Below are 12,917 nucleotides of genomic sequence, written 5' to 3'. Positions count from 1 at the left end.
AATACCTCAACACATTAATGGTCAGGGCAGGTACCAGATTTTATCAGGAAGCTGCTCTTTGGGCTAACCATGTTAAAATTTTTTTCATTAAGCTGCCTTCTCTCAAAGAGAAGATGTTTCAAAAATACTAAAAAATGATAATAAATGATATGACAAAGCATTTGCAATAATTAAATGACACTCTATGTATCGTTCTTTCAATGAATTTTGGATCCACTGCTTCTGAACCAAGAGTCCAACAATTTGTTGAAGAGATGGTTCACTGCAGTGGCTAAACTCAAATGACATTCAAAACAATTACATCTGAGAATTTCTAGTGCTCAACTAACACTGTTCATTCAACTGTCAAAACAGCACAAGGAAAAAAAAAAACAGCCCTAGACTAATTCTATTTGTGCCTAAACTTACGTGAGATAGGATTTTCATCACTTTTACATATCCAAACCATTTAATAACCATTTAGTAATAAAAGAAATTACGGCATGTGACTATGCTAAGTTGCATAAGATACTGAACTATACAATTTTTCATGTATTCTTTATATTAGTGTCAAAATATATATACTGTAATTCTCTCAAAATAAGGAAGGTAGGAAGGAAGGCGTATTTTCATTTTAAAGATGGAAAGACACAAAAAGCTAGGCAAGGGAGTTCCCTGGGGGTCCAGTGGTTAGGACTCTGCACTCTCACTGCTGAGGGCCCGGGTTCAATCCTTGGTCAGGGAACTAAAATCCCACAAGCCGTGCTGAGCGGCCAAAAAAAAAAAAAAAAAAGCTAGGCAAATATTATTGATTCTGAAATACATCTTCTGTCATTCTATTTGCAGCAAGGCGAATCAAAAAGCCTCTGCAGTCGGCTGGTAGATTCAAGTCCATTTATTCTTGAAGAGAAATTTAAATAATTTAACTCTGGATCTAATAAGCATGACAATAACAAAATGGGATGTTCTGTTATGTGAGGACTCTCCTAATTTACTGGTCAATCCACTCCCTGGACCCTTACTCTGAGCAATATAGCAGATGCTAAGAGTGGAAGTTTAGAGTCAGACCTAGGTTCAAATCTTATCTCTTCCTAAATTAATCTCTTATGCCTCAACTTTATCATTTGTAAAACAAGAAACTCTTCACTTACCCTGTAAAATACAGGATTAAATGAGATAATGCATGTAAAGTGCTTAAATAAGCATTTACTTTGAAAAATATCTCAATCTATAAAAGTTCTTCTTTAATATTTAGGTTGACCTTATATCCAGGTTTGCTCAAGATAGTCAGTTTACACTTGCTGTCCCAGTGTATTAATAGCATCCCCTCTCTCAATAGTGTCCTGGTTCAAAAAGATAAATTATATGGTCACAATATTAATTTGACAAAAGTAAATCTAACTTGAGACAAACATCATTAAATCAGAGGAAAGGGAACTATTCCAGCTAAGAACTGGCACTCAAAATCTCTCTATCCAAGCACGTATAAATTAAAGAAATGATGGTCACATTTAGGTGTGTAAATTGTACCTCCCTGTCCTCCCCCAAAGAGACTCATAAGAGTTCAATCATAAATATTGAACTCTAGCTAATGATATGCATGTTGAAGCGTTTAAATATAAAATGTACTGATTTCTGCAACTTACTTTAAAATGCTTCAAAAAAAATAAGGAAATGGGCAAAGGACTTGAACAAATATTTCTCAAAAGAAGATATACAAATGGTCCACAGCATATGAAAAGAGGACATCACTAATCAATAGGGAAATGCTAACCAAAGCTACCCCACACCCATTAGAATGGCTACTATTTAAAAAAAAAAGAAAAGAGGAAGGAAGGAACGGAGGGAAGGAGGGAGGGAGGGAGGGAGGAAATGCTGGTGAGGATGTGGAAAAATTGGAGCTGTAGCTGGGAATGTAAATGGTGCAGCCACTGTGGAAAACAGCAGAGAATGGCAGTTCCTCAAAAAACTAAACACAGAATTACCATATGATCCAGCAATTCCACTTCTGGGTATATACTCAAAAGGACTGAAAGCGAGGTCTTGAAGAGATATTTGTACACCTAGGTTAACAGCAGCATTATTAACAATAGCTAAAACGTGGAAACAACCCAAGTGTCTGACTAATGGATAAATGGATAAGCAAAATGTGGTATATACCTACATACAATGGAATATTATGAAGGGAAATTCTGACATGTTACAACATGGATGAACCTTGAGGACGTTATGCTAACTGAAGTGACCTAGTCACAAAAAGACAAATACTCTTTGATTCCCCTTATATGAGGTACTTAGAGCAGTCTAAACCTAAGAGACAAAGTAGAATGATGGTTGTCAGAGGCTGGGGATGGAAGGGAGAATGGGGACTGACTATTTAATGGGGTATAAAGTATCGATTTTGCAAGATGAAACATTCTGGAGATGAACAGTGATGATGGCTGCACAACAGTGAATGTACTTAATACCACTGAACTGCACACTTAAAAATTATTATCATGGTAAGTTTTATGTTCTGTATATTTAGCCACAACAAAAAAACCTGGAAAAAAAATACGGTGGAGTGATGAGTATAAAGATATGTGATAAAGTAAACATAGCAAAATGCTAACAAATGTAGAATCTAGGTGGCAGGCATATGGGTACTCACTGTACAATTCTTTCAACTTTCCTGCATGCTTGAAATCTTTCATAATAAAACACTGGAGGAAAAAAAAATCAAAGAAATTTTCATCCCTACGAAAAACACTTGATGCAGAGCAACTAACCTACCCAGTATAAGAGAAACACGAGCCTAAAGAGATGAGAGAATGTAAAAGCCAACTTACACTAAATCTTCTAAAAGTTCATTTTAGCCACATTCAATGAGATCATCACAACTGTAATAACACTAACACAGTGGGAATATATTTGCCTACCCTAGCCCCAAAATAACAAATTAAGATTTAGCTCATCCAACATAAATAACCAATATTCTGAAGGCAATATTTGAAGCCCTGATTTAAGCAATAAATCCATCCACTTCTAAAAAATAACTAACCTGGACAGAAATTAAATCCCAAAAGTACATCAATTAGTAAAGATCTGTATACCACATTATTTTCATTTTAGTAAATGCCTAGCACTTAGTAGACATTTAATAAGTATTTAATGCCTTCTTTCCCCAAAAAACGAAAAGCCAAACAATGTCAAAAACAATCCATGCATGAATCTCAATTCCAGTTCCTGCTCAGTTGTTTTTAAAGTGAAGAACAGAAACTCTAATAGGTTTAAAAAAATTCTAATCCAGAACTAGGAGGTTTAGCAAAATTGTCCCCATGTTTTCCCCTTTGGCCACATAGGTAGCATTCTCTCTGCATTCTGAACAAACCCATTGTGGGCTAAGAGGTGAAAAGAGTTTAAATATTATGAAAATGGTGATGCATAAATGATAGCCAAAGGAAAGTCCAAAATTCTTTTGTAAAGGGGAGAAAACTGCAACTACTATGAGGCCCCACCTATCATATGCAGAAGCAATGCTGACAAAAACATGAAAAGACAATCTAGATCCACGCTAACAGAACTTTCTGAGATAAGGAAAATGTTCCAAATCTATGCTACTCAAAATAGCAGCCACCATTCACATGTTGCTGCTACTGACCACCTGAAATATGGCTAGTGTGAAAACCATACTAAGTAAATATACTAAGTATTTAATTTTAATTAACTCAAAGTGAGCTAGCCAGATTTGGCTAGTGGCTACCAAAATGAACTGTGCAGATCTAGACCACAGACCGCATATTTAAGGTAATTTTTCCCCAACAGAATCTAAAGCTCAGTACATGCTTAATAAACACTGACTAAGGAGGAAATGGAGAGTCAGAAAGGCTTTTGAACAGAACAAAAGGATCAATTCTGGGCATTTTTCTACACATTGTATTGTGTCAACAAATATGGTGCTCCAATCTACATCTCTTTTCTACCTAGCATTCCACTGTACACACATGCTATAACATAAGCAGTTCCCTAGTGTTGTACATTTAGGTTGCCTTTAATTTTTCACTTAACATAACACTGTAATGATTATCCTTATCTTTAAGGACCTGTGCAATTATTTCCTTATGGTATATTCCTAAAAGCACAGGTACATTGTGTTGTTCTCCGGAACAGCTACAGCACCTTATATTGCTACCAGGAGTACTTGAGAATGTCCATTTTCCCACACCCTCACCAACAATAGCCGTCATATTGTTTTTTTTATCATGATGGAGATCTGAGGGAAAAAATGGTACTTCATTTTTGATTTAATCTGTATCTCTCATTTTCACGTGATTTATTCTTTCAAGTTAACGTAATTTTCAAAAAGGTTAGCCAACTGTTCCAGAGCTGTTTATTGAATAATTAAGTCATCCTTCCCTCACAATCTTGAAATACCAACTTAATCATGTACTCAGCACTTTCCATATGCTATCAGTTGAGGGCTCTGGGTGTTTCTCACTGTCCTTTCAGATTTAGTGCCATATAACTACTTCCCTTTCCCAAGTAGCTAACAAGCAATCCATCTTCCATATATAATAAAATTAATTTGTTGAATCCCTACTATGTGCCCTGGCACTGGGCTAATCATCTAGCCATCACAATAACCCTTGCTGGAGGTAGGTAAGAGATTTCCATCTCCATCTGAAATTGAACAGATACACTGAAGGGTTAAGCAACTTGCCCCAAGGTCCCAGTTTAATTAAAAACAACAAAAAACTGGTAAGAAACAAGGACTTCCATTTCTCATCTCATTCCAAGGTCTCTAGGTACCACAGATCATATAACTCTATGACCATGCCCTATTAAATGAACACTGCAGCTGAAAATATTCTGCTAAAAGTGGAACAGAAAATATCCCCTACCAAACCCCAAAGTACAAAATATCAATGCAGCACCTCAGACTGAAATGGGGGTGGGCTATTCAGAGCCTGGCCAGCTTAGCCTCCTTCCCTCATAATGCCTGAGGCACCTCCTCACTCCAGAGTATTTTAAAACCTCCTGTCCCACCTATACTTGGCTAAACTTACCAAAAATTCAAGGAAAACAATCATTACCACAGCCTACCTACAGAGTTACCTCAGTTTTACAGAACAGCCTTTAGAGAATGAGTTTTTAATACAAATTTTTATAAATTATTATAACTCATATATAATAGATGTACACATTTTAAAGATACAGTTCAGTGAGTTTTGACAAAATATACTATGTAAACACCAACCCAACAATAGAATACTTTTATCACTCCAGTAAGTACCCTCCTGCCCCTTGGCAATCTCCTCACCAACCGCCATACAAATTATTTTCAACAGGTAGCTTAACAGAATCTGAGTAAGCTAGAACTCGATAGTGGGAGCACTTCCAGAGACTGCCACCCAGTCAGCCATCTATTTATTCCCATATTAATTCATCCTTTCTCTCAATATTTACTAAGCCTCTTCTATTTAACAGAGAATGTCCTAAGTGTAGGGATTCAGCAGTGAATCAAACAAATCCCTGCTTCACTCTCTAAAGAGGTGAAGACACAACAGATGAAAAATAAATAATGTAATGTCCCATAGTAATAACGCGGGGTTGGGGAGGGGTATTGGCTAATGATCAGAGTACCATTATAGATAAGGTCGTCAAGGAAAGCCTCTCTCAGAACACTTTCCAATGTGATACATGCATACAAAGGGACATCAAAACTGCCAGAGTGGGACTTCCCTGGAGGTCCAGTGCTTAGGACTCCTTCCACTGCAGGGGGCGCGGGGTTTGATCCCTGGTCTCCCTGGTCGGGAAACTAAGATCCCACACTCCGCGTGCTGTGCAGCCAAAAAAAAGGCTTTGTAAAGGATAACTTTATTACACCTGAAACAAGAATTTTTTTTACATTAAAAAATTTACCCAATTCTTTTTCTTTATTGGGCAACCCCACTCTGGCGCCTGACCAACTTCCTCAATCTCCTTCATTTTTAAAGTTTTTTTCTGATAGCCCATAGTCTGGTAGCCAAAGGTTTTAGTCAAGACTCTAGAACACATAGGACACATCCTTTAGATACAATGCGATCATCTTCCGGGAAACCCTGATACAGTGGAGGGTCCTGGAGTGAAGAAATCTCTACGGTAACTTCAGAAAGCAGTCTCACCTCTATGACTTCCTCTATCAATCCTTTCTGTAGGGACTTCCCCGGTGGTCCAGTGGCTAAGACTCCATGCTCCCAATGCAGGGGGTCCGGGTTCAATCCCTAGTCAGGGAACTAGATCCCACATGCCTCTACTAAAAGCAATGAAGATCCTGCACGCCGCAACTAAGACCCAGCGCAGCCAAATAATTTTTTTTTTAAATCCTTTATGTATCCTGCCCTTTTTATTAAAATAGACAAAAATAAAATTGAGTTATGAACCTCTCCAAAAAACACACAGGATTTCTGAAAGCAAAGCGATGGACTTCACAAACGCATACATTAAACACACACACACACACACACACACACACATATACACACTTTTGCCTCAGGACAGGCACCAAAAGTCTTCTAATTAGACATTCAGCAACTTCTTTTGCTTGGCCTTCTATCTTCTGAAACAAGCCAAGCTGTGCAGTTACTGCATTCCAGATGCTACAAAGCAAATCAGGCAGAACAAAAATGAGGACACTACACGTGTGCCAGCTAAAAAGGCATGGGCAGGGGTCAGATCAATGCCTTTTGCTTTCTAAAAGCCCTTGGGTTTCTTTAGTGTGGAAACAAAATAATTCAATGTTTTGGACCCTCCCCTCCCCACTGCACTGCTCCATCTCCCTCTTCTGAAGTTATCTAAAATTTCCTTTTTTATTTTAAAGAAGAAACAAAAGAAAGAAATAAAGCACCAAAGCAGAAAAAAAAATTTTTAGTGGTGATATAAGGACGTGCCCAACTATAAAAGATTGCTGCTGCAAGCAGAAACACAGGTCCATGGCTGCCAGATCTGATTTTTCAAAACAGCCTGAATCCACATTTTTACATGAAATCTCCCTGTTTTTCACTGTTGACAACTAATTCAAATTTACAACACTGTGTGAGCCAAACAAAACACATCTGCCGACTGGATTTAGTCCATGAGCCTTCAGTCTTCAACCTCTGCCATGAAAAGAAAAATACATGGTTCTTTCAGTGGTAGAGCTCTAACTCTGTGGAAAAAAGCACACCCTATGCTTCCAGTAACACACTATCATCTGAAAAATACACTACAAAATATATAAACATACATATGAAACCCCTAACTGTTAGAAGGAAAGCAAGAAGAAAACAATCTCACTCTTCACACACTAAGGTACTCCACTTCTACCACTAAAATAGGAACTGTAAACAAAACCCAATGGAAGAAAACAGTAGGAATGGATAGGATTTTCGTGAAACTGAGCTCACTAATGTTTAGCTTCCTCAGTATGTGCATCGGCCCGTAACTCCGAGAGAAAAAGAAACTAAAAGGTGATTTTCCTGTGGCACAGCATTTAACTTTGGTTTAAAACATACAAAATAGGATTCCCTAAAGAAAGGCAACCTTGGGCTTCCCTGGTGGCGCAGTGGTTGAGAATCCGCCTGCCAATGCAAGGGACACGGGTTCGAGCCCTGGTCCGGGAAGATCCCACATGCCACGGAGCAACTAAGCCTCTCTGCCACAACTACTGAGCCTGTGCTCTAGAGCCCATGAGCCACAACTACTGAGCCCGCGTGCCACAACTACTGAAGCCCTTGCGCCTAGAGCCCGTGCTCCGCAACAGTAGAAGGCACTGCAATGAAAAGCCCACTCGCCACAACTAGAGAAAGCCCGCACGCAGCAATGAAGACCCAACGCAGCCAAAAATAAATAAATAAAATAAATTTATTTTTTAAAAAAGGCAATCTTTTAGGAAGGGTACCCATGCCTCTTAACTCTCCTGGTAAGCCACGGGCAATTACTTTTTTATGGGTTATAAACCTGCACAAAGAGCCCATGTGCAGCAACTAAGACCTGGCGCAGCCAAAAACAAAAAACAAAAAACAAAAAACCTGCATTACAAACCCTACAGCACTGGTTCTTAAATTTTGAGATTCCAATGAATGATGGAAGGTAATGACCCTTTGAGAAAATGCACTTCCCTCACAAAAATTTTAGAGTTCATGAGCTCCCTGTAGTCCATGGACCGTACTAAGAACGTCTTGCTCTAGAGAATATTAAAACTACCTGATCTCAAAACCCTCCGCTTCTTCCCACCAACGCATCTCCACTCCATCTCCCTACTTCAGGCAACTATCATCTCCAGGCTACACCAGTACAATAGCCTCTTAAGTGATAGCCCCACAATCCATTTTCTACACCCTTGGCAAAAGCGATTTTAAAATGTGAATCTGGGGACTCCCCTGGTGGCACAGTGGTTAAGAATCCGCCTGCCAACGCAGGGGACGCGGGTTTGATCCCTGGTCCGGGAAGATCCCACATGCCGCGGAGCAACTAAGCCCGTGCGCCACAACTACTGAGCCTGCGCTCTAGAGCCCGCGAGCCACACCTACTGAGCCCGTGTGCCACAACTACTGAAGCCCGCGTGCCTAGAGCCAGTGCTCCACAACAAGAGAAGCCACCGCGCGATGAGAAGCCTGCGCACCACAATGAAGAGTAGCCCCCGCTCACCACAACTAGAGAAAGCCCGCACGCAGCAATGAAGACCCAATGCAGCCAAAAATAAAAAATAAATTAATAAAAAAAAATACCTGTACTAGTTATGCTATTAAACTAATATGCTAAAGAACTACTACTACTGCTGCTGCTATGACTACTATTACCACCACCACCGCTAGAATTGGACTGTACCTAGTCTGCAGACTAAAAACACCAGTCTCCAAAACCGGAGATCTTTCACTAGTGCTAAGAGATGTAAAAAGCAGAGATGGAACTGTATTGAACGTAAAGGCTTTTAGTTAAACAGTTCCTAACAGAAACTTCAATCCACTCTTCTACAAAATACAATCAAGCTTAAATGGCGGCAGAAAAAAACTGCTTTTGATATTGCTAAAGTGTGTATACTAATTCACAAAACAAATTTCCCAGTAGAGAACAAACTAAGCCCAGTTTGTTCCACAAGTTGTTCATGGCAGCAGCCAGCTTTGGCTCTTTAACAGGCTTGATACACACATCAGTCTGTCTAGATAACAGGAAAAACTACAACAAACAGTACTGCCACAAACAAGAAAAGGGAGGGCCATCTGAAAGGGGAAGAAAAAGATGGTGTGATACGTGCCTTTCCACTCTGGGCCTACAACCTATAAATTCTAAAAGCGACTATAATGATAATAGTGCTTAATATATGGTAGGTAATGAGCTAAGCGGTTTTCAATTTACCTCATTTAACCTTCACAGTTACCCTATAAAATAACCAGTGTTGCCGCTATTTTGCAGATAAGGAAACTGAAGGACCTGGAAGTGAAGCTCCTCGACCTGAAACCAAAAGCTAGCAGAGCCAAAACTTGAACCCAGGCAGCTGGCTCCAGGATCCTTCCGTTACGCTGCCACCAGAAGCTTCATCGGCTCTCTCCCGCCAGGCTCTACCACGCTCTGAGGCTTTTCCTTCAATCCAATGAACAACCTCCCCGTAAACACTCAACTACCACTGACGGCTCCAACTGCTGGGCACCAGCGCTACTCGCCAGTTTCTGCCGCCATACTCCATCCCTAAGACTTAGAAAGGCAAAGAGAATAACTGATAAAAGTTGCTTAGGTGCTAAGGGAGATGAAGGAAATTACCTTATTCAGGCAGAACACACGCCAATTACTACTGGAACGCAAGTCGGCCTCACCTCCAGCGTAAGAGAAATGAAAGTGGGCTCACCAATGTTCCCGTGCGTGATAAATGTGGACTATACCTCCTCTGGCCACAAGGCAGAAAAGAACGGAAGAGGTACCAACATTTACTGAGTGCCAGCCACATGCGCCCTAGAAGAAGACAGATCCAGGCCAATGGAGATTAGGCTGGGGGGAAGGGCACTCAAGAGTTCCGGGAAAAGGAGAAATCCAAATAATAGGATTCACCCGCCTAAGGGGGGAGACAGAGGAGGTGGAGGCCCCTCCCTGGCAGCTTGCATGCAAGAAAAAGAAGGATAGGGGGTGCTCCGGAGAAAACGCGGCCCTGAGCGTCGGGAGCTAGGCCGGAGCGAGGGGAAGCCCTGAAGGGCGGGGAGGGGGAGGAGCCGGAGCGAGCAGGGCCCGCTCAGAAGAAGCCGAGGAGCAGGCGAGGGGGAGCGGCTCCGCGCCAGGCCTGCCGGGCGCCCTGAGCCAGCGGCCGCGGAGAAAAGATAAAAGACGAAACGAGTGGAGCAGACTGAGCTGCCCTAATTCCTATCAAAGGCCCTCACTCACCTGGGCCCACCTCAGCGATCGCAGCAGCAGCCTCGCAACGGCACAACCGGCCCGAACCTGCCCCCCGCCCGACAGCGCGCCCCGCGTCCCAGCTCTCCGACGGCGTCAGCTGCGGCGTCGCCCCGCGGCCTCCTGGGAAATGTAGTCCTAGGTCCCGCCTTCCTGGCCAGCTTGACGGTCTACGGAACTACGTTTCCCACAAGGCAAGGCGAGCGCCGGGCCCGCCGCTCTGCGTCACGCGCCAGGTTGTCGGCAGTCACGTGGGCTGATCCGTTCCATCCCCTCCCCCCGCCTGGGTGGCCTGGGGAAGAAGCAGGGAGGTGGACGGAAGGGGCGGGGGCGTTGCTGACGCCAAGGCCCCCACCATTTTGGAAGCAGTCTGGAGCAAGGGCCTGAGCCCCACCCACTCGCGGCCTCCCTTCGTAGCCGGAAAGTCTCTGAGCTGGGAATCTGCTAGCCTGGCTTTCGGTCTCTGCCCTGCCACCTTTCGCTTCGTGACCTTGAGCAAATCTCCCCTCTCTGAGCCTCAGTTTCCTCCCCTATGAAATGAGACTCTTAATTTCTACCCCACAGAGTTGTTGCGGGACTCCGACAAAGTACGGCACACGAAAGCATCTACTACCCTGAAAGCGCGACTCAAAATGAATTTGTTTTTATTGTGACAGTGTGCTCCTATGGAGACCCAGAAGCCCGGGTGGGCAAAGCTCTCTCCACCCTCATCTCCCGCCACCGCTGCCCCCCACCTCCAACGACAATGGGAGCACATAAAGAGGTTTTAAAGAGTGTGGTCCTGTAAAGCTTATTAAAGTGGATGCCCTCACCTATAGAACCAGAAATTTCCCGGGAGGTATAGCCTTGGAATCTGCATTATAAACAGACTTCTCCAGTGATTCTTAACGCACATAGAAGTCTGACAACCACGGCATTTATCAAGGTTTTTGCACAGACTGGTTTGCGCTAGAATTCCTACCCTACTGAACGCCAAGCTTTAAGACTGAGCTCCAATGTCACCTCTTCTGTGAAGCCTTCCAAGTTTACTAGCTCTTCCTCATCTCTGTCCTCCCACAGTACATTTCCATCTTATATATCAAGGACTGTGTTTGTCTTCCCCACCAGACTGTGAGCTCTTTAGAACAAAGATCAGTTTTGATGGATTTCTGCATCCCCAGGACAAAGTAAACAAAGTAAAGGTGAAAAAAAATATTGAATCTATTCTTCCTGCGAGAAAAACTCACTAGGCTCAACTCAAATCTCACATGGTGCCACATCAGCTCTCACCCTTACTGGCCTCAGCAGCATTCCTTCCACACTGTTTTCTTTCTTTGAGCATTTCCTGTAGGCTGCATGCTGTGTAGTGCTTCTTGAGAGGTTCTGTTTCAATTTCATTTTCAATTCACAGATTTTCTGAGTGTCTACTATAGGCTATGCCTAGTGCAAGATACTAGGAACACGGTGGTAAACTAGGTAGATACAAAAATACATAGTCATTACTCTATTTCCAAAACACCTCTGTGTTCGATCTCTTACCTTTCTCCTACCTCTGCCCCTTCCCTAGCCCATAAACTTACCCCATAGTTCCAGCCTCCTCTCTCTCTTCTCATTCAACCTCTCTCCCTGAGTGACCTCTCTCCTTAAGTGATTGGCACACTCAGGTAGCTTTTGCAGCTCTTCTGTGAATTTTACTCCCTTATCTATGTCTTAGCATCAACTCAGTTCCAGATGTTTGTCACCATACCCTGATTTCCCACTGATATCTCAAACTGAACCTGCAGAAAACTGAACTCTTTTCTCCAATAAGCATTACCTAATTAATTGTGCATACGTCTGTATTCTCCACTAAGTTTGGAGTGCCTCTCAAGGAAAAGAACACCTTATCACTCCATTCATTTGTTGAGCACCTACTATGGTCCAGGCCCTGTGCTAGAAGCTCAGGAGGAAAATGGTAAACAAAATAAATGTGGTCCCTGTCTTCACAGAGCTTAATTCTAACTGGAGAGACAACATTAAGGAGTCTGTCACATGCATAATTAATTACTACTTGTGATAAGGGCAACACAGGAAATTATATGAGACATATATATATAAAACAACACAGAATAAGGGTTGGCAAACTGTGGCCTACGGGCCAATGCTAGCCCACCTCCAGTTTTTTTATGGCCAGAAGCTAAGAATTGTTTTTTCATTTTTAAATGGTTGAAAAAAATCAAAAGAATACTAATATTTCATGACACATGAGAAGTATATATGAAATTCAAAGTTCAGCATCCATAAATTTGTTTATGTATTTTCAATGGCTGCTATGACCCTGAATTGAATAGTTGCGATGCTCTATGACCTGCAAAACCTGAAGTATTTATTATGTGCCCCTTATACAAAAAGTTTGCTGATTCTTGACAGAGAATCCCGAGGTCCTGACCTAGACTTGAAGGTCAGAGGAGGCTTCCCTGAGGAACTGACCGATAAACTTACAGTTAACTAGGTTGAGAATTGGGGAAGAGCATTCATTCCAGACAGAAGAAACAACACACGGGAAAGCCCTGTGGCCTGAAGGAATTTGGCACATCCTAAAT

The 12,917-nt window shown here is 42.1% G+C and overlaps 1 protein-coding gene across 5 annotated transcripts in view; it reads right to left on the bottom strand.

Annotated features, from left to right (window-relative positions):
- THRAP3 (thyroid hormone receptor associated protein 3) overlaps positions 1–11,804 on the bottom strand; it is a 74,787-nt gene extending 62,983 nt beyond the window's left edge. For 2 of the 5 annotated variants that reach the window (XM_036847064.1, XM_036847074.1), the window contains exon 1: positions 10,348–11,804. The gene's annotated coding sequence lies outside the window, so the exon portion shown is untranslated. Of the gene's footprint in view, positions 1–9,735; positions 10,274–10,347 lie in introns of those variants that run through there. The other 3 variants (XM_036847040.1, XM_036847056.1, XM_036847051.1) reach the window with 3 other exon arrangements.
- Between the last annotated feature and the right edge of the window lie 1,113 nt (positions 11,805–12,917).

Source organism: Balaenoptera musculus, chromosome 1, assembly GCF_009873245.2.
Source record: "Balaenoptera musculus isolate JJ_BM4_2016_0621 chromosome 1, mBalMus1.pri.v3, whole genome shotgun sequence".
Taxonomy (NCBI): Eukaryota; Metazoa; Chordata; class Mammalia; order Artiodactyla; family Balaenopteridae; genus Balaenoptera; species Balaenoptera musculus.
The sequence above is the reverse complement of the archived record's forward strand: the minus strand, read 5'-3'. Positions and strand labels throughout refer to the sequence as shown.